At 37.9% G+C, this 20,268-nt stretch overlaps 1 protein-coding gene across 10 annotated transcripts in view; it reads right to left on the minus strand.

Annotated features, from left to right (window-relative positions):
• Window positions 1-20,268, minus strand: part of SPTLC3 (serine palmitoyltransferase long chain base subunit 3) — a 175,073-nt gene that overhangs the window by 104,241 nt on the left and 50,564 nt on the right. For 3 of the 10 annotated variants that reach the window (XM_080588400.1, XM_080588399.1, XM_080588392.1), the window contains 6 exons: window positions 14,154-14,215; window positions 12,685-12,763; window positions 11,406-12,237; window positions 11,176-11,288; window positions 10,330-10,667; window positions 9,844-9,979 (listed from right to left, as the gene is read on the minus strand). The gene's annotated coding sequence lies outside the window, so the exon portion shown is untranslated. Of the gene's footprint in view, window positions 1-9,843; window positions 9,980-10,329; window positions 10,668-11,175; window positions 11,289-11,405; window positions 12,764-14,144; window positions 14,216-20,268 lie in introns of all 10 variants that reach the window. The other 7 variants (XM_080588395.1, XM_080588394.1, XM_080588397.1 and 4 more) reach the window with 7 other exon arrangements.

Genomic DNA, 20,268 nt, shown 5'->3' on the forward strand with positions numbered 1-20,268 from the left:
GTTTGCAAGAAAATGAGTTGTAGTGTACAGTACCTTTCTGAAAAACTTCTGTTTGGGGGCCATCTGCTCCCTTTTCTGTCCAGAGTAACATTTGTTGACTCAGGTGACACAAGATATGAAATAAAAGATGAAGCTTGATTCTCTGTGCTTATCTTGAATAGCCGAGGAGCGACAGGCTTTATTCCCTCTTGGTTCATGGTGTCACAGAGTGAGGCACAGCTGAGTAAACAACAGGCCCCCATTACAGCTGCACAGGATGGGGCATAAGCAATGGACACAGGAGCAGCACTCTGTACATCAGAATTTCTGCTCACTCCTACGTGTGGTACTTTCAGTAGACAGGTTCATGAAGGTGTAGTAGAGGAGGTGATCTGGCCTCCTGTCCTGTAGTACTTGTGGTGGCACCCTGAACTTGTTGGAGTACTCAGAACTGACAACAGCATCACACACACAAAGCCACCAGAACAGCCAGACTTGAATCTTAATACGTGACCAGTGTGTCACATCTGTGCTCCATCTCAATTCCATATGCACCAAAGCTTCCTACCAGACACTGGTTCAATATTCTTCAGAAGTGATAAAAAGAACTGCATTTAGCTGAAAGTAATCTGATCTCCGAATCTCACTGAAAAAAATGTCATTTCCAGAAGGAACAACTTCAGAAAGCGGTGGAAGATGAGAGCTTTTCTCCCTCAATAAAATCAAGAGTTCACTGTGGAGATCCAGTGATAAGGCATTGGAGCCTTATAGCCTAATAGATCGTGGCAGATTTCACTAAACTAATAATCTGGCATAATTAGGAGTCAATGTATAAACCATGAGCCCTCACATTTTCACGTTAAATTAAATGTGGATGTTCAACATAGATTTCCTCCTGCCAGTTGGGCTTTCATAAAACACAGCACCAGGAATATTTTAAATTAAAAGAGAAAGACAAAAACTCTTGGCCTCTATAATTGGTTTGAAAACTCCTTGGTCTTAAAGTTGAGCCCAAATCATTTATTTCCATAGAAAGACTCCCATTTATTTGGGTGGGCACTGAATCAGGCCCTCGAAGCTCAAAAGCATAGATGGAAACATTAAAGCAGCTACAGAATTTCCATCTTGTTGGATAGTCTGACTTTACACATCTTTTCCCCTCCCCTAAATTTTGGGAAAAAAATCAATATCTTGATATACTAAACAGACCAGTAATTCTGAAATGCCTTTAATAATTTGATGATATTAAACCTGAAAATATGGCATAGCATGCTGTCAAAATAAAAGGAAATGAGAAAGTCAGAAGTAAGCCAGAAAATGCAAACAAATCAATTCATTGATTTTGGAAACTTCTACAAACATATCTGTCAACAGTATATTTGTGACGGTAATTGATCTGCAGAAAAATTACTATTTTGATTAAACTACAACTTTCCAAAAGGAAACAAAGGCAGCAGTCACAGCAGTCTTGGCACAGCAACCCTGATACCCTAGGCATTGCCAAAAGCCTTTCTTGAGTTACAGATGTTCAGTTCCTCTGCAGGGAAGGGGCAACAGGGATTTATGTCAACTTCTTGTTGATCATGCAAGGCCATTTAGAGACTGTTTCAGTGTTTGATTTAAATTTGAGGAGTCTCAATTCTGCATAATCTGACTGCATATGAGGACAGGGACTCTAAAGGGTGAACATTGCAGACAGGATCTGAATCATTCAGAAAAGCTCTTGCTAATCACAGCTAGATGGAACCTGATACTGAATAAAACACTTTTACTCAAAAGCACTTAAGCCTATAGTAGCCACTGAGAAAAAGCCACCATTGAGAAAAATCTCTCAGGAAATTTGCAACATACTCCCCACACATATTTCCATCTTCTTTGAGACTTTTTTTTTATACTGCCAGAGAAATTGGGCATTACTAAAACTGAGAACCTTGTTTGTATGATCTATCAGACTTATGTAGCATGCTGAAATACTGCTGTTTGCAAATTTTGAACACAGGCAGGTGGAGTTCTATGTGAGAAAGGACAGAGTAAAGCAGACATGAAAGAACATGATCTTAGCTTACATTGCTTAGCTTTTAAGATGCGGGTCACATTATGTGCTATAAATTGAGTGAGAAGATACAGCTGGCTCAGCACAGCAGTTAGGTGAAATCTAAAATCAACAGAGGAAGTATTCATTTGCAGGTGAAGAAACATAATATCCTGAGTGACTAGAGTCACAATTCCTTTTGCCAGAGAAGTGGTGAGAAGTGGTGTCCGGGTGGCACCTGCAGATCTGCTGCTGCACAGACAGCAAGCATCAGTGGCTAACAAACCTTTGAATTATAGTTCACACATAGACACGCTTCAACATCCAAAAGCGTACCCATTTCAGTTCTTACTTTAATAATAATTGCAGTTTAAAGTGGCCTGAAAATATACAGCGTAACATAAATGCATCTAGATATTTTAAAATTAAACGACACACATGTGCACACAGTCTTTTATGTTGGCTTTAACTTCTACCTTGGCATGGATTGTGCCAGCTGGAAGGTGGATTAATTTTGAACACTGTAATTTAATACTAGAAATTCAAGCATATGTCTTCAGTTACTGGAGCATCCTTAATACTGAGAGTGATTTATAGAACATAAAAAATTAATAAATATCTTGGGTCAAATTATTGCTTATTTGAATGCCTTTTACAGCAAAGCTTCACAAATCTATCACAGAACGTACAGATCACAGTTCATTTTCTGGGATAATCACACAATTAGCAGGAAATTTGGCCAATTTATAAAAAATGTGGTTATGTTTTTGCAAGCACGTGCTTAACCCAGAAACCAAAATTCAAGTGAGCAGAAACCGAACTACCAGTTTTTTCACAGATTGATGCCACTGCAAGAGTACATCTAATCAAATCTATACACAAAACTTTTTGAAAGAAGATAAATTTTGTTTTTACTGTTAAGTGTAAGAAGTACAACTCACTTCATACATACGTAAGATTTTCACTTTTTTTTCTAATCTATATTGGAAAGTACTGGAAACTCAAACTTCCCCACCCCCCTTAGTAAACAGAAAAACCTTACAGGTAAGATGTTCTCTAGAAATACATAAGATTATTTGAGCAGAAAAAACTCATGCATTTTGTTGACCTCAAAATTACGGTCATCCTTGTGATATTATAGAGTGAATCTATATGCTAGAAAGAGTTTTGTAATCCTGTAGCTCTCTTAAGGGCATTTGAAGCAACTTAACTGAAATGTGGGTCGTTGAAACATTTCAAAGACAGATATCAGAGAAGAACGAGTACGTAGCTGAATTTTTAGGAAAACGGGTGAGAGAGATGTTTCCAGGTTAGGAAAGCACAATACACCAAGATACACCAATCAATGTTAGCACCTAAAATATCCTGCTATTTCTTCTTTATCAGTATAGTCAGGAAATTCTGGGTGATATGGGAATGGAAGAAGAATTAAATTATTTTCCATGGACCTGCAAAATATTATGCAGACTTTTTGCCAATACACAGCGAAATGAAGACATTGAGTTGCACAGGAATAGGGTCAGGAGCCTCGCGTACTGTACATTTACATTTGACAGGGAATAGAAACAAACAAGAATCATGGGTTATTGAGTCCTATTTAAGAGTAAGAAAATCAAAAAATCTCAGGCTGCCACTCTGGGGTGGAAGAATTGTGCAAAGATATCAAATACTGTTCCTATGTTAATTACACCTGCTTCAGTGGAGAGCAGCTGACAGTGGCACAGGAAGCCCACAGCTGGATGAGGGCTTTAGAAGTAACTAAGCCTGAGCAGGTACATCTGGTAAGGAGAACAGCAGAATGCCACATACCAGTGAATCACATTGAAATACACAATTGAGTTATGAGCCAGGAAAAGGACGAAGATTGCTTCCGTATGGGAGAAGGTAAATTACTTCTAAGATAAGTACTGTACCATCAACTTTGTGATCTCCATGCTAGCATAACTTAGGAATTCTGTGGTTAAAACAATTTAATCAGTATTCAAGATGTATTCCGTTTCAGCTGGGGTTATTGGCACACACATGAAGTTGCGTGAAGGAAAAAACCCACAAAACGAAACAAAAAACATCGAAACAAACAAACAAAAAAATGCCAGTGTACTTCACTTTTACTGTGAGATAAATTCAGCTAAGCCAACCGTAGGCAGATGAATAGTGCTGATCTCAAAGCAAAGTGTTTTGCCTTCACTAGGCTTTATTTCATGAAGGCTAAGGTGTGTTAGTTACCCTTTTTTTTTTTTTTAATCTATTTCAGTCATAGTGAGGACAAGCAGTCAGTTTAATTCAATGCAAGGTAAGCAGCAAGGCTGTGCCTAGATAAGAATATAACACTGGCCTTACATACCTAGCCAGAGGCAAGCACCTGAAGTGCTTGCCTGAATCTTCCTCTTTCGCATTTGTAGCGACATAATCCACATTTGTTATCTTACTCTAATGAACTCATCTGTCTTGAGCAATGAAGGTAAAACATTCCTCTGTTTCAGTTTTGGGGTCAAAGGCAAAGCCTGCAGAAGGTTTTAAAATGATCCAATATATTAGGAATCGCTGGGAAATTGTTCTGTCCCATTTAAAAAAGGGTTTGCTTTGCTCCCAAATTTCTGAAGGGTTTTCTTTTGCTTTCAGTACACATACCAGAGATTTTACCTCCTTCTGTTGAATCTGATTTACCTTTCCCTTGCCTTTAACACAAACTGATACATCAGTTGCCATTTACATATCCCACTCCACATTACTTCAGAGACTGAAATTTTTATGTAGGATACAACCTGTGCCTTCCTCTGAAGTTCCCCAGGAGCTTCTGTAAGCATATCCAAACAGCAGTAGTCAGCAATTTCAAAACCAGGTCATTTAAATTAAAGCAAAAAAAACCCAAAAAAACAGGCTTTATAGATTATAATGGAAGCAAAGTCATGAAATTTATATTAAATATAACATAAAATCAGAACCAGACTAGACCATCGCATTACAATTTGCTAACTAAGCAAAAAATAAACCTTACATAGCAGAAAGGCCAGCCTTTCTTCAAAACAGCACACAATCTGCCAGGTATCTCCTCTGAAACTCCATAACCTTTTTCTTACATTCTCCTGGGGCCCCGTGCTCAGGTGAGAAGACTTGTCATTTGCAAGTGGGAAACACTGATTACTTCCATTCTACCTATTGCATATACTGAGCCTGGAATGCCTTTCCAACCAAATTATGAACAGAGTTTGGACTGAGACTATGAGATTTACCTCCAATATATATTGTGAATATTTCAAGGTGACAAGGACATATGGTCATATCAAAGAGTAAATTGGATTCTCTGCAAGCAGCTATAGAATTTATAATTTAAAATTCTCAAAATTTGCAACCTCTGTGTTAATGAGCTGGCCCACCCCAGCTGGTAGCCTAGTCCTTCCAGCTGTATAAGTTCAGTATCAGCTGAACCTTCCTTCAGAACATAATACTAATTTGCTGATGAGAACACATTGGATAAAGGCACCACAATCTATGTGCAGAAGCTGTCATAGTCTAAACAAAATTATCCCCAAGCCAATCAAACAGAAAAAACACCCCAAAACACAACCAAATCAAAAAACAAACAAGAACTCAGAACGTGAGACTCATTATCACATGGAATGCAATAACCAAGTCCTTGTGTTTGCAAACAGTTTGAATATCTCCACCAAATCAATCACATGTATCAAATATTCACAATGGAGCTCTGCCACAAAATATTGCAAACAAATTGTTAGGGCAGACCAAACGGTATAGCTCTCTGCTCCATTATTTAGCGTAGCCAGTTATTCAGATATCTTTCTTAAGGTTCAAACACCTTGCCCCTCTCCCCTTTAACTTTTACAACCATTGGCTGTTACCAGTTCTGGTGATTTCACTGACCTACAAAAGAACATGTGACAGAACTTAAAACAAACAAACAAAAAAAAAAAACAGAGAAAGAAACTAAATTAATTTACAGCCGTCTTAAATTACATTGGCATTAACAAGTGACCTTTTACTTCTCTCTAATTTTTAATTGAAATTCAATCTCTTTGTTCTCAGAGGAACACATAGGGTGTGATTTTCAACACTGGCTCAATTTTTTCAGCTTTAAGTATAATTGGCCTCAGCAGGGACAAGAACATAAACAAAACAGGCAAGCCAGGGAAATCCAAAAAGAAATCACTTTCAGATAAAATTTCAGATTAAAAAAACAACAACAACAACCCCACACACTGATATTTCCATTGAATTCACAGAGCTTTGGGGCTTGGTCCTGAGTATCAACATGCAGCTGTAATGGCTAGCGACAACAGATATATGGGAAAGGCATGACAAAATGCCTTCCCATACACCCAGGCCACGGCAACATATCAGGAGTTCTCCTTTCTTTTGTCACCTGGAAGAGTGATAACATGCTCAAGCATTACACTGAAGACTGTGACTTGAGGTGGAACCAGTATATCCACTGTGTTGTCTGTATTCACTAAAAAGATCTAGAGACAGACAGCAGAGTGAACTTACCTCCTTTACATGGGGAGCTAAGCATATCTAAGTGGCAGAAGAACTGAGACAGGTATAAAAATCAGTTTAAAATGACAGTCTGGCACAACATCTCAAGTAGGAGAGAAGATATACTGGCGGGGACCCTCAGCATGAATGGCTGTGGCATGCAGCTAGGCCAAGTTATCCTGGGACAACCAAAGTCCCAATTACTGACTGTGTCACTTAGTAATCAATACATTGGAAAAGGTTTGTAATAAAAGCCAATGATGCACAAAACATAAGGATCCACGGTGTCTATCCAAATCTTACACTAAACTCATCATTTTAAAGGGAAATATCATTGTGATCTTCACTAGTGCTTTACAATATATACTGGCAGGTGTCATACAAGTCCAGGGACATGCTAGTTTCCTGTTAAGCACTAACATGCACTTTGAGATCATCTGCATGTTTGCTCTCCCCAAGCAGAGGCTAGTGCTGAATCCATCATTTTTGATGACAGATAGCCACATAATCTTGAACCACAGGATTGTAACTTGTGAAAAGCTGCAGAACACCTCTATAACCAGAAACATCCTGATGACAACACCTTGCCTGCATCTCAGAGGTCTGCACTACTTCTAGGACCCAAATTCACATGCATACATTTCCATTTCATGGAGTTATGCTCAGCCTGGATTTAGACTGGCCACAAACACCATCTGCCCTTGCAGTAAGCACAGTACTTGTTCCTTTCCGAGCTACTGGCTGCCCACACTGGGACCTGGAAGCCAAGTTTGTTGCTGGGCAATCCAACAGATGGCTGTCTTGCATTTCTTTCCATTAACAATCACATTTGCTATAGAGAAACAACTGTCACTATTCTCTAGAATCTACTTCCCATCATGGTTCTACATAATTTTACAAGAAGAGGGAATAAGAAACTCCCCAAACTCTTCCACACCTTGTACAGGGACGAAATTTTAACTGTGATATGACTGTTGCACTCTTTAACTATAAGAAGACTGTTACACATTTTTTTTTTAAATCAGTAAGCCTTCCCAGTTAGTATGCCAGCTTTTTGTCTACTTCAGTTTAAATCTTTTCTACACTCATAATAACAAGAATAAATGCAGACAGATGTACAGCACAACTAGTTAAAACTATCTGACTTACACTACCTAGGAGGTCAGAAAAATTATCCAGCAGATCCACCTGGTCTTCAGAATCTGTAAGTCAGCAGTTATTTATACATCCTAAGTAGATGTGGTTAAAAAAAAGTGAATAATTTTTGATAAGCATTGTAGGCTCATTCGTGAATTATTTATGACTTATTATTAACTCCATATGCATATCTGAGAAACATTTTTAGTCCTGAAGATATTTATGAGTTTAAATGTTTCAAAAATAGTCAGTGAATAATCATCCAAGCTGAAAAATAATATTCCAAGTCATCATGGGTTAGATGTTTTTGGTTTTATTCTCATTTTAACAGATTGAATTATCTAACCATGGTTTAGAAAGAAAAAACAACTAAGGAGACAAATCAGATGCCTGAAAAATTATCCTGTACTTAAAGAAACAGTGGCAGGGAATAGCTCATTAAAAAATCTTTACAATCATTTTCTTTTTTTAGCAAGCATTAGATGAATTTTTGAGCAATTAACACATTCATAGCACACCTGATCAGTTCAGGAACAGGACAAAAGGAAAAAAAAGATTAATCAATTCAATAGTTCATCAAGAATAATTTGAACACTTCTAGTCCATAATGGACTTAAAGATTTACAATTAATCAGCACTGTCAGAGTCAAATTCCCCATGTTCTTTAGGCTTTAAAATAAATTAGACTGTATTCTGGATAACTCCATTACTGAACAGACATAAAAAACGCAACCTGAAAGAGTATTTAGTACAGATTAATGGACAGAAGAACTAAACTTACAGATATTTACATGGATGCAAATTCAAATTTCACTGCATTCATGTTTGTAACTGGCATTCCATAGAAAACATGCACGTTAGAAATATACAAGTATTTCTGTAGTAGTTTCTTCAAAACACATCCACATTTCTTCATCACCCTCTGCCCACAGAAAACTGTGTGGAAGAATCCTAACTTCACCGTTCTAAATGTTTTAGCCAAAAGCAATAGTATATTGGATTTGAAGCACATTCTCTGAGTTTCATGGAATTTACACTCCTTTAGGGGTGGGATTCAAAAAATAGCATTCCACTCTTAGGAAATACATTCAATGCAATATGAAATGTTGACTTTGAGAACCCAGGTGTAAAAACAACATAGGACAACATGATAGCATTTTGTCATTAATGTGCTTATAGTTTTGGTGAGATTATTTGATGGAAACTGAAAAGCAGTTAGGGGTCTTAATTCATTTTTTCAGTTATTTATTTGTACACAAGCTTACTCTTTCTTGGAAAGTAGATTGTTTGCACTAAGATTTTTTTTTTAATGAAAAATAGAATCAGTTTACATACAAAAAATAGTTTCAAAGGCAGAATTCTGGGATAAAATCTAGAATCATAATTCAAATTTTTATGGCTCAGCCACTAAGAAAACAGAAACACTACCAGATGTCTAAGATATCATACCAAACTATTACCACCTCTGAAGAGTTTTCAAAATGAAATTATAGCTCAAAGTTATTCAGCTAACCATTCTAAACAACAAATACATTCAGAAAAAAATACCACTAATTCAAAACCAGAAAGCAAAAGTAACATTTATCAAATAAATTTTCTGCTGTTATCACAACACATAGTTCTTCAGTACGTAGCTGTTGGCCATACAAAATTGCTGTGAGGTGAAATAGAATGATGATGATGAATCAAAGCATAAAATATATATATTTTTTTGTCATAAAAGAAAAAAAATATCTAGAGTTAAAAATATTCCTGCAGAAAAAAAAAAAAGTGAATTTCCTCATTTGGAATCAAAATTTTTCTTACAAAAAACATGACAGCCTCTTGCATTCACAAACTAACACAGTTGTAACATCTAGTAGCTACCTGAAAACTTGGCTCCACATAGAATAACCACAGCAATTTTTTGTTTGTTTTGAATATAAGCTCTAACCTGTGAGGTGTAAAGGACCAAATATGTAGTTATAAACTGAGCCAAAGAAAATTCCATAATAGTGCTTATTTTAAATCCCATTTGAAGGGATATGGGATTTGAAGGGATATGGGATATCATATGCTTAGATGAACAGTAGGACAGTAGGAAATGAAAATGTAAGGAGTGTTACTTTCTTACATTCTTCCCCCCCCCCTAAATTAAATGCCCTTTAAATTATTGCATTCTTCCTGGGGGGTCCCAGGAATAAAGTTGCAGAGTCACTTACCTTAGAGGGTTCAGATTTTCACTGACAACTCTGTGCAGCAGATGAGCAGATGAACTACTGGGATCAGTCACTATTTATTTTCTTTTCCAATGCAAGAACTTGGGGCCCTCTAAAGAAGCTAAAGGAAGCCAGGTCCCTGCAATTAAAAAAACCAACTGTCTAAACAATTTAAAAAAAAAGTGCTTTTCACACTCAAGTCATTAAAGAGATCCATTGAAGGTTACTAAACAGTCAAACACACTGGGTACAGGATATCCCTTGATATGAAAATAACTGGAGTCTAGGACAGTTCTCAGGTGTACTCTCACACATGCTATTCTACTTCTTCCCCTTCCCTGGCCAGCTGCCGCTGGGTACAGCTTTTTGTTTTTCTTTTACAGCTACTGCTTTATTGGAAAACTAAGAGTCCTAGTCCAACCTTGTGATAAGGAGGCTTTCTCTGGGGAGGGGTCACAAGGTATCAATTTCTCTTATCTTTTTACTCACTTTTAACAGAGAATCTTCTTTCATGTTGTAGAGGCCAAATGTGAACATAAGACCAGTGAAGGAGGCCAGAATCAAAAAAAGGAAGAAAAAGTTAATGATTTGGGGGAATATCTTTGCCTGGAGTCTTTCACCTAAGTTTACTAAGTTGCTAAAGAGCACGAGGGAGAGGATGAAGACAAGAAACCTCAGCAGCCCACCAGGATGGTCAGTCACTCCATGGAAGCCTGCTGCTTGCAGCATAGTGGTGAAAAAGAACAGGCAGAAGACAAGGAATGTGCCAGCAATTGCAGTCAAAATCCCTCAAAGTCTCTTTGTTCCATGCATCCTGATACATCAGCCTGCAGCAACATTTGGAAACAAAAAAGTGCATAATCAGCCCCTGGGTTGAACTAGTATAGCTATTTTTATAATCTTATGGTACCCTGAACAGAACTACATTTCTTCTGAAAATGGAAAGAAGACAATCTTGCTTTTACTGTGATGTCCATGTGTATTTTTTGAAAGCATCTACTACGCAGCAGATTTTTCATCTGCAATAGTCAATGGCCAAATATTTGTGTGGCACTTAAAAGAAACCAATGGGCAAGTTTTTACTGGAAAAAATATCTATAATATTAAAAAGATTATAAAAAATATAAAATATTATAAATAATATAAAAATATCTATAATATAAAAAAATCATATTTATATGACAGCTGAGTATATTAAAAACATTATATTTGTGAAGTAAATTTACACAGGTAAATTGTTTCTGGTCCAGTATCTGACACAGCTCATAGTCTAAGGTTCACTTTTATGTTTTCTGTAAGACTCTGCACATAATGACTCACAAAACAAATACCAACACTATCTGTGCTGAGAACCAATTTCTTTTCAGATTTTCAACGTCTTGCAATCCATGTTTTCATGGTCTTGCATGCAGCAGGCTTCTTTCTGTAGTGCATGATTTTGTGGCTTACTAAGAAAATTAAAAACCCAAATGAATCAAACAAAAACAAACAAAAAAGAAGACTTTTCCTTCCCCCCCCCCTTTTTTTTTCTTTTCTTTTTTTTTTTTTTTTTTTCTTTCTCCCACCTAGAGACAGGATGCTGGGAATCATCCATACAGCTGGGTTCTGCTGAAGCTCCATGACATCTTCAGAGACTCATCTGCATCTCTGACTGCCATGATTCTTAGTCTCTCATCACAAACAGGCTATCACTCTAGATGAATGATCACAGCCACGTCTCCTTAACATACTCCAAGGTTACCTTGGTATCTAGATGAAATTTAAAATACCTGGCAATCAAAAATAACTTCTCGCATTGGCTACAGAGGATAGCGACATTCCACAAGCCTTCCCTGTAGCTATGTTGAAGGAGGAACACTACGGAGAGGAACACTGTGGGATGTTGCCAGGACTTGGATCTTTTATGGCCAATAAAAGGAATCAATATGAATACTTATTCATTCCAGTTTTGGTGGACATTATCAATAACTCCTTCAATGCAGGCTGCATTTCATATTTATACTCATAATGGAAATATCAAACCTTTCTTAAAATCACTGTTACACTTAATTTGCTTTTGCATCAGTTTGGCTGAATTTGGAGATTTTTCTATGCCATCTTTATTTCTTCTTTTACCTAATTCCTTCCTGCTTCAGAATATTTCAGCTGTGTTTCTGAGTTGAATCCAGTGAGACTTGCCAATCTGGAAAGCGAACAGACTAGTGCTGCATTTCTACAGACATAGAGAGCATTTAATGCCACGGCAAATTCAAGAGAGTGCTCCTCACTCCCAGAGCTCTTGAATTTCTTAACTCACTCAGAGTCCAGCCCAGGCATTAGCTTACCTTTTAAGAAATTCCTCAGAGTTTTGGATGCGTGGAGAAAATATGTAGCTTCAGCAGAGCACTGTCACTGGAGCTGATTTAAAATGGTACAGGAGAGGCAATTGTGGCTTTCCATCATTTCTGTAAACTTATCTCTATGCTTGTTGTAATTGTGCTGTTAATATTAGGTTGCTATGAATAGATTTTTCTCTGCTTTATCTGTCCTCACACAACTATTTCAGATTAATTGACAAACCACAAGAATCCCATCCCATTCCTGGACACCATGTGATCTTGGAAGATTCTCATGGTGGCTACACCCCAGCAGGTTCTTCAGTGAAACTTACCTTGGTGAAGATTACATGTTTTTTTTCTTTTTTTTTTTTTTTCTTTCAGAAATTTGGTCACATAGAGGGTCTGTGTGAATGAGATTTCTCCTAGAGACTGGTGTCACAGGAAGAAGTCTCTCTCTCTTTCTGAAGAGGTGCATGAAGACCACACGGACCTATATCCAGTTAGGTTAGCTTCACAAAACCCTTACCTTTCCTTAAATAGTGGAACTACTCTGGATGTCTCCCTCCACACTCTTCTGGAGAGGAAGATTTACCCTGGAGGAACCACTAGATGACCAAAGAAAAGACTGTAAACATATCTGGAGAAAACATCCTATTTTCTAACTCAAATATGTTCGAATATATATAAAAATATCTTTAAGCAAGTCATGCCTTAAAAAATGATGTTGGTACGAAACACTCTTGCACGTCGGGATGGTGTGGGGGAGAGGAGAAAAATGGTGTGGAAGCAAAAATCAAATAAACAAAAACAAAAAGGAAAGAACCTCACACACCTGACATACAAAGAGCTTGTGGGCTGTCCCCTTGTCTGAGGATTATCTCATAAATGTGAAGGTGAAGTGAACATTAAAACCTATGTATTCTTCCACATAAGGCTATGAACAATAAGAAATTGACTGTGATTGTAAGGAGGTAAGGAGGCTTCACTTGTATGACAGATTCATTATAAACGTTAATTATTCCAAGCCTTCTAACAGAGCATGCATGTATGCAGCCGATCAGATGGGAACCTGCTCTCCTATCATTCTGTGCACTTCCACGTACACTGATAGAGGTCTAAAAATATTCGCTCATGTAATCCATGTTCTCTCAGGGCTTTTGTTCCTGCAAATGTAGCATGTCCTTATTCCCAGGCCTGCTGTGATCTTATCAAGCTTAAATTGGTTCCTCTGGAAAAACAACCTTCAAACTAGTTTCAGCAACTGGGATGGTTTGGGGTTTATTAACACTGTGGTTATTAAGCCAGACAATAAAAGGATAATGAGGGATGGTAGTATGGTGTTATTAAAAGTACTTGATCCTCCCTACTTAAGACCCTGTATTTTGTTGCTTAGGTCAGAATATGAACAAAAGACAAAAATCAAAGAAAGAAAGAACAGCAACTGTCCTTTGAAAGCATTATGAATCTCTTTCTTCATCCTACTTGCCAGAAAAGTTTATAAATGAACATTCCCAGTTTATTCAGTCAGGAGGCTGACCAGAAAACACAGGTCCTTGAGTCTATGAGTTGCTGGTTTATATCCAGCCTCCAAACATAGGCATCAAAAGCATCTCCACATGAGATCTGTTTGTATTAAACAAACTTGCTGAGTTCAGAAATGGTTCTAGGAGGTAGGAATCCCATTCTCTTCATCTCAACCAGCACCCTTTAGCTCCTTTTATAGAAGAGATGTGATTAAGATTAAATCTAGAAGTATTCCCAGTTAGAAGGTGAGGTACAACCCTAAAGAAGCTTATTCTCTAGATCAATATAAAATTATCAATTTCTGTGCTTTTCATGGTTGAATGTGCACTCTATTTCTTCTAGAGGCAGTAATACAGTACATATTGACTGCAGCAGAGCAGAAGTAACTGGGCTATAGCACTGTTCTTTAGCAAACATAGCAACTACTACTCATACATATTGAAAAACAAAGGACCGTTTTACATCACAGACCTGGTCAGGGATGCAAAAGATCTAGACTGATCTCCACGTTTGGCCTTAAAGTTCCTGGATGACTGAAAAAAAAAAAAAGTCACATAATCCCTCTGTATCAGAGTATCAAAAATAGAGCAAAGTATCCTTCCCTTCCTTGACTTTGTCTTCGTCTAAACGGGGATAAAGAAGATTGATCCCCATCTCCTACCTTCCTCAGCACCACGCCCGTAGGAACACACTGTGACCACGAAGTACTCTCATATGCACTGAAAAACAAGGGCACAAGCCTAAAACTAATGAGATCAACACCATGTAAAAATGCTGCCTGAGTTCAAGCTAACAGGGCAGCTGTCGGACGTTGCTCTGGGAGCCATCTTGTTTCCTACAGTTGCAGAGAAACCTTCAGTTTAGACATCTACAAAACTGAGCTGCAACAGCAGAAAACTTTGAACATGAGTAGTTTTCTAGGAAACCAACTCCAGTATCTCCCCTCTATGCTGCAGCACTGATGTACCCTTTGTTAAGAACAGGACATTATTCATCTCTTTCTCCGAGTGCCAATGCCTTACAAGTCAATTCTGTGGTTAATACAAGCTGACAAAAAGAGGTTTATGTGCTGTGCAACAATACCCACTGCCACTCACACGAAGAGAAAATACTTCAAGGGCAGCCCGTTCTTATATAACACAACTGCTGCTTTGCTAAACAGAACAGAGGACTTAGAGCAGTAACACCATTTCCCACCTCAAGTCCCTCAGCTAGGCTGTTAACTTCTATCTTGTGGCACATCTGAAGATTAATCAGTCTCTTAGCCTGCAATGGTCCAGCTAATTTAAACACAAACATACTCTGTGGAGAGCAGCAAGCCTGAAGGAGGTGGGAGGGGAAAGCTGGTGGGCTTTGAAGGAAGCACAGCCTGCTAATATCTGCAAGAGCTGAACATAAAATAGATAAAAACAAATTAGAGACCTATTAGAAATAAATTAATGGCATCTGCAAATGAAATTAAATTTAAGATAAGCACGCTAAATAGCAGGGTCTCTGGTGAGCATTAATGCTTAATTTTTTATTATATTCAATGAAGGCATATATTAATCAAAAATATTTATGCAAGGTAGAGGCTTGACAGGAATACTCTGTGCAACCATTCTTAAGGGAGCTGCTTCTATTAATCAGCTATTTTAGAAGAGAACGCCTCTGCTCTATACAATGAAGGCAAGACTGTACTTCAATAAATCTTATTTAGGGCCTGTGCTTTCTAAATATCCTCTAGGGTGAGAATTGGATGGAGTAGGCTGCTTTCTACAGCACAATATAATACACTTTCCTTCATATTGTTTAGTTAGCTCATACTGAAAATAAGCCTTCATCTTATCCTCTGCCTCCCTTTCTATTGTTAACCTTTTATTGAATTGTTGAATATCCAAGCACAAAGGCAGATGACCTGATAAGTATGAACGTATTGTACAAACGAGAGGGACAAAGCTAAACACACATTCAATAGCTGGTGTGAAAATATTATCGCACTTTGAGGCAGGGACAAAACCAAGACCATGTGCCGTTAATGAGACTATTCAAAGTAATTTTGATGAAGTTATGATTCTATTGTCATTCAGTACTGAGAAGGAAGTGCTTAGCATTTGAAAAAAGAATTGTTAGTCATTATGTAGCTCTCTGGGGCACTAACTCTTTCAGGATTTTCCTCTTTGTTTCTTTTTTTTTCTTCCTCCCTCGTCATCTTTTCAAAATGAGCAGTGCTACGAAAATAGAGAGGATTAGAAGTTGTCCCTGGCATATTTCATTGTAAGGTTGTTGGTTTTGCCTCTCTGCATTTATTATTTTAAATTCTATACGAGGCACCTGTTGGCTGCTGAGAATAAATCAATGGGAAGGTCATAAATAGCTTTGTGATTTATGCTTGTCTTTAAGCCTCTTGGGAACTCACTGCCTTGCTATACAGGAATAAATGCCAGAAAGACATGGTGTTCAGCACAATTTTGTCATGTGAATTGTGCAGTCTCCTCCAAAAAAAGTTAAGTCCTGTTACTAACACTGTCATAATCTAACTCAGGTTAATGATGACAGCAGCCTCAATTAATGTCATCAATTAAGTAAGCTACAGTTAAACATACCTACCAGACTTGTTGCTACCTTACATGGAAAGAAGCAAGCACTGCAAAAGGATGCTTACAGAAATAAACAGGGAGGTGATGAATGGATGTAGCTTGTGTAGCTTTCTGAAAGCTCTGATAGAAAGGCCTGGCTGTGCAGTCCATCATGCCTGATGACTCAAGGATGCATTGTGTAAAAGCAACAGTGACAAATGTGTTAAATTGGTGAAGAGTGGAACAGAGGAACAGCCTAGGAAAAGCAACTTTGACTTAATGATTTCTTTTGATTATGCTTACTGGTCTGGTATAACTCTGTAGCGAGCTGTGTGGGAACAACAGGAAAAGTGCTGGGAGCCACACACACACACACACCATGAGGGGACAGCAACTCTGGAGTCAGGACCATTTTTTTAAGAAGGGGGAATCAAACAAAATACATTTTTAATGCACAGACCTTGAGAATGCCCAGTTCCCCATGCCCTGAAAAGTGCAAAAGGTGGGATTTACGATGAGATCTGTTTCTCAGCTACATTGCCCATATCTTCAGCACCACAGCATACATACATACATATACACATATAGGCACATATATACACATGTACACACACACTACTGTGTTTGTCTGGGAACTGGAACACAAACTTCACGCTCTCCTTGGGATGGGGAGGGAGAGGAACACAACCTTCCCAAATCCAGAAGCCTTACCTGGCAGTAGGCCCTGTGAACACTCTCTGCCCCTCCCTGAGAAGCTGTACTGCTCTATAAAGAAGAAGTCAGAACTGATGAGGCTAGAGACAGACAGCAAGGGGTACTGCACTCCTCTTCCTGTCCTAAGACTTCCTTATGCATTTTGATCGAGTGTAGCTAAGTACGTAGGATTTTCCTTGCCTTTGGAATTGCTCAGATGAACAAATTCCTTTTTCCTTCTTCTCTGTGTTTCAAAGGATCTTTAATTATTTTTGTTGTTTTAAAAGACACTTGCTATGGATGGTTGTGTCCACAATAATTTGAGGCCTGTAGCCACTTATATCTCTTTCTTTTTTTTTTTCCCATTAGTAAAAGATAAATTTACAGTTAGCTGTGTTGTTTTTGTCAGATTGGGTGTTTGATTAAATATTTTTTTTTCCTCATACTATTTTTTCACCCCTCTCTGCAATTTGGAAATGCAGCCAAAATGAAAGTCGAAGCACAGCCAGAACATCATTTCTTGCACAAAGTGAAAGCATTGAAAGTTGTGAGTGAGATCCATTCCATATTGGAGCTCATGGCAAAGCTTCTACGAGCCTCAGTAAAGGTAAAACTCTTCTCAGTTATTTCAATATATGAAGAAACAAACATTTTACAGTTCAATCTACCGTAATTTTAACTAAATTTAAGGAACATTCAAGTTATAAGTATAATCATCAGGCAAAAATCTTAGTTTCTCATTTTAAAGGAGGTCTTCAAATGTTTGCCAATCAGGTTCTTTTTTCCCCCATAAAGAATTCAACTTTCCCATTCTGATTTTATAAATGCTGTATGTTCTGTAGAGTAGAAATATGTATTTTGAAGTTTCAAGAGATTATTCCAGTAATAACCAATTAAGAAATCCTAAACTTTTAACATTTGCTCATCATTAACGTATAGCATGAATTGGCCTATTCCCCAGACATTTCACTCAACAATAAATTCTGATGATACCGACATATTGAGCAGCAAAACAGAATAGACAATGGAAAAAAATGAACTATCAAGCTGTCTCTAAGTGTTAGTGGACTGGCATTATTAATGGATTTCTCAGTTCCATTGATGGGCACCATGCTGCAATTACCATGCTGTGCCAGCTCATATGATTTGTCATCTTTCTGACGATGCCAATGGATCTGTGCAAGTTTTGCCCCCAGGTGAGAATCTGACCCAACGTTTAGACGTGACATTGCTTTGATAAACATGCACAATACAAAGAGGATAGTGCTATAACAAGCAAAAGACTCATGGGGAAGGCAGAAATAGAGACAACTGTAGTCTGTCAGCACAGGTGAAAGAACAGGGGCTGAACAGAATAATAGTGATAAGTACCAGAATTTGATTTCATTAGCCATAGAAGACTGAAGCTCTTTGCTGGCCATTTTACAATTCTCTCACTTGACTTGTTTACTGATGGAAATGTTTGCCAAGGAACTTTGGAAAAATAGTGACATATGAACAATCTGTTGCGGCATATTGTAGTGGTGTTGTTTGTGCTGCTATAGTTACTAAGCTTTTAGCATTTTCATAATTTGTCTTGAAAAAGCTGGAACTTGGCATGGAGTTTTTGGGTGCCTCTATCTTCAAGTCAGATGGTTTTCATATTTTTTTTTGTTTTGTTTTATATATGTAGCATTTTCTTTTCTATGGGAGGACAAGCCTAAAGAGATGCTGTGTCAAGGAGAAGGAGGTGTGCTCAGTTGAAGAAAGAAACAGAAGGTGGGAAAAAAAAACACAACAAATGCATTACATGATGAGGAGAAACAGGTGCAATCTCCTTTTGCAAGGTGAGAAGTGTTAACAGGATACTCACAGGTCTTATGTAACTGCAAAATCGATCAGGCTATTCAAGGAAGTCCTTGGGATTTTTACTTTCTTTTGGTTTCAGATCTCGTAATAATGACTTACTTCATTGTCAGTCTTAAGTATGGGACCAAATCTCTGGATTTCAGTGTACTCATTCAAAAGACTTCAGAAAGATCAAATCAGCACACTGAGGGAAGTACTGCTGGCAGCTACACTTCAATTTGCAACATGGATTGCATTAGTAAAGTGGAAGTGGTATTTGTGACATGACGAAATTTGTCAAATTTTCCTCTTGCATGAACATGGCCCTGGATTTGGCTAAAAAGACAAACAAAGCCACACAAAAACCAATCAGACTTTTGCAGAAGTATTTTAACCTTGGACACACAATAGATATGGAAAAGGGCAAGGCCAAAGTGTTGGACAAACACGATAAGACAGAATGAATTTATGCTATCAACATGAAGAAAGACTGAATAAAAAAAGCATGAGTCTCCTGCTTCTGTCTGAGCAAGACCACCTTAGCTCTGATGGCCTAAAACTGACTCATGAGATACATTTCCACTGCCTGATAAGTCCAGTTCGGATCCTCCTGTTCAAGTACTTGAACTGCCATTTAGCTCTGCTGTGGTGGGACACAGAAACACCTACAAGAAATGTGGACTGTACCAGTACAGCAGACATTTGGTGGAAAGAAGGCTAGATGTGCCATCAGGGGAGCTTGGAAGGATTTAAAGTGGCCAATGTACTGGTATATGTTATTTCATTTGGGACTCTTTTCCCATTTTTCCCTAGGGCTTTGTGTATGGGTAGTTCCTTTACAGTTAAAGGCATATGAAATACCAAGTTTCTGTCAGAAGAATAAGACCATCATTTCTTCCCCCACAAACCACAGCCTGCACAGAACATGTCCTACGTGCCTGCCATCATCCTAAATGCAGGAAAAATCTCATCTGACATGTGTAAGATTAATGAGGCATTTAGCAAGTGGTATGGAAGTCTTCACTGCTCGAACGTCATGTCTTATCACAATTTTGCAACAATTTTCTTGACACCTTGAACTTTCCATAGGTCTTTTTGAGGGAGAGGGAGGCTGAAAGAGGAATATCACAGCACTGTTGATGAACCCGTTAGCAATAATGCTCACTCTACGCGACTTGGGGAAGAAAATATATGGATAATTGTTTGCTTTTGACATTTTGCCTTTCATAGTAGTTTAAGAGGTGGATGCATAGAGAAGTTCATTACAGCATCTTTTAAGTCAGACAAAAGTAACTGAAAAAATATACAGTGTATGCTTAACCGACAGAATTAACTCAAGATAATGTGGCTGACATTTGGTGAGATTAAACGAGATTATATATGTATAAGCATTGTGAGGTATAACCTATCAAGGTGTGCGTGGAGAGAGTAATATCCTTTATTAAATTAGGCAAAACATATATCCATATCTATATATCGATTATGATGTGATATCCATGCATGTATTA

This window comes from Anser brachyrhynchus (genome assembly GCF_964034855.1).
Source record: "Anser brachyrhynchus genome assembly, chromosome: 3".
Taxonomy (NCBI): Eukaryota; Metazoa; Chordata; class Aves; order Anseriformes; family Anatidae; genus Anser; species Anser brachyrhynchus.